This window comes from Lactuca saligna, chromosome 7 (assembly GCF_052625555.1).
Source record: "Lactuca saligna cultivar CGN05327 chromosome 7, ASM5262555v1, whole genome shotgun sequence".
Lineage (NCBI taxonomy): Eukaryota > Viridiplantae > Streptophyta > Magnoliopsida > Asterales > Asteraceae > Lactuca > Lactuca saligna.
Window position 1 is genome coordinate 123,722,369 of NC_136423.1, and position 2,311 is coordinate 123,724,679.

The 2,311-nt window shown below is 40.0% G+C and overlaps 1 non-coding gene across 1 annotated transcript; it reads right to left on the reverse strand.

Annotated features, from left to right (window-relative positions):
* Positions 1-963: 963 nt before the first annotated feature.
* Positions 964-1,070, reverse strand: LOC145007786 (small nucleolar RNA R71). The gene has a single exon (XR_013663152.1). It is a non-coding gene; the product is annotated as a small nucleolar RNA R71 (small nucleolar RNA).
* Positions 1,071-2,311: the final 1,241 nt, after the last annotated feature.

Sequence of the window (2,311 nt, forward strand, 5' to 3'; positions counted from 1 at the left end):
GGGAACGGTTCAAAAATTAGCACTAATTTCTTGTTTCATCGATCCTTTGTGTGAGATTTATCTTGCACAAAGTTATTTTTTTTAGGTAATTTAGTTATTAGGATTAGTTTTAATTGTTTTCTATTTTAGAAATTAATTCGAAATTTTTTCTGTTTCTGCCTTGAACTCGCCGAGTGCAGTCGAACCTACTCGGCGAGTCCGTCGCAGTTTTGCACTTTTTAGTTTTATTTTATTTTTGTTCTTTTTACGCATTTTTCTTGTTTTGTTTGCAGGATTTTCATGACCAGAGGATCCAACATACCCCTGGTTCCCCCTTTTGAAGACCCAGAATCCGCTTTGAGGAAAAACAAAGGCAAGGACGTTGAAAGCTTGAATACACCTAAGAAGTCACATTTGACTCGCTTGAAGATGGTTTTTGGGAAGAAAAAGAACAAGAAACTAGGAGAGACCAGCAGTCGAAAGAGTGAAGAAAGCAAGTTAGAGGAAATTGAAGACAATCCAAAAAAAGCCGAATTCGAATACGACTACGGAACCGAATACGAAGAGGAAAGCGATCAAGAAGGAGACTTTGACAACACCATGGAGAACATCGATGAAGTTCCCATGGGCGAAAGGAATAAGAGGATACGAGATGATACCGGCATGGGACTTATGCAACCCGTAATTCCCGCGACTACCACTTTTGAGCTTAGGGGTCACATACTTACACAACTCAAGGAGATCCCCTTCTACGGAAAAGACCACGAAGATACCTATAAACACCTGGATGAAGTCAATGATGTAGCTGATTATTTTAATGTTCCAAACATGCCTCGTGAAACCCAGCTGCTTCATATGCTTCTGGTTACATTCAAGGGTGCTGCAAAGGATTGGCTCAAGTCACTTCCCCCCGAATCCATCACTACATGGGCTAAGATGAAAGAAGAACTCATTGACCAGTTTTGCCCACCTTCAAAAATAGCCAAGTTGAAGAAAGATATAGCCAACGTCGAACAACAATTTGGAGAATCCCTTTATGAGGCATGGGAGAGATACAAAAGTCTACTAAGGAATTGCCCACATCATGATCTTAATAGCCAACAAGAAGTCTCCATCTTTTATGATGGGGTCAATGTGACTACAAGGTAGCTTCTTAACTCGCAACGACCGCTCACCAAGAAGCCACCCCAGGTGATAAAGGAATTAATTGAGGAATTCTCTAAACACTCTAGAGAATATCATAACCCACGAAATGAAGTCAGTAGGGGGTAGTGAACACTGTTAACGATAGCATGGCGGCAATGATGGCTAAGCTTGATAGCTTGGATCGGAGAATGACTAAGATGGATCAAACAATCCATGCTATTCGAGTTTGATGTGCGAATTGTAATGGACCTCATTTTACTAAAGATTGTGATTTGGAGGAAAATGGAAACAAGAAGGCTCAAGTGTTTTATTGAAGTGGCGATAAATTTGATGATAATTGGCGGAAACCGAAGAAGGAATGGCTCCCGTATAACGAATACAAAAAGGCAAAGGAGGAGAAGTTGAAGCAAAGAGAGAGGGGTTTATATCAAAAGGAGGAACCGGTTATTTCAAAAAGAGTTGATTTGGAGGAGATGTTCACAAGGTTTGTAGCTACGTCCGAGAAGAGGCACAATGATACCGATAATGAATTAAAGGAGCAACGAGAAATTCTTAAAGATCATCAAGCTATGATGAAAGATCAACAAAATTTACTTAGGAATCAGCAAGCCTCCATTCATAACATTGAAAAATAGATAGGTTAGTTGGCACAACAAATCAATCAAAGAACACTTGGTGGACTTCCTAGCAATACCGAAAAAAATCAAAAAATGGTGCATATAAATGTGATAGCCACCGATTCTGACAAAATCTTCACTCCTTTGACCTCTATCCAGAAGAACCCCAATAAGGAGCAAGTAAAAGAAACGGATGAAGGCAATTCAAGCAAATCCGACTCGACTCGCCGAGTCGGTTACATGGACTCAACGAGTCCGAGAGTTGAAGCAAAAAATGGTTCTCTTTTAAAATCAAACAGGCCCCCTTTTCCATTTCCGATCCGAGCCATACCAAACTTGCAGATTTAACGGTGTCAATGATTTATGGAGCATGTGAAGACCCTCCAAGTGAACATTCCATTTGTGGAAACGATACTTCAAATGCCTAAATATGCAACTTTGCTTAAAAATCTCTTTTCTACTAGACAAAACATGGAAGAAGTTGCAATGTATTGTTGAATGAACTACCAAAAAAGAGGGGTGATCTAGGAACCATAAATGTGCCTTGCCAATTTGGCAACACAATGACT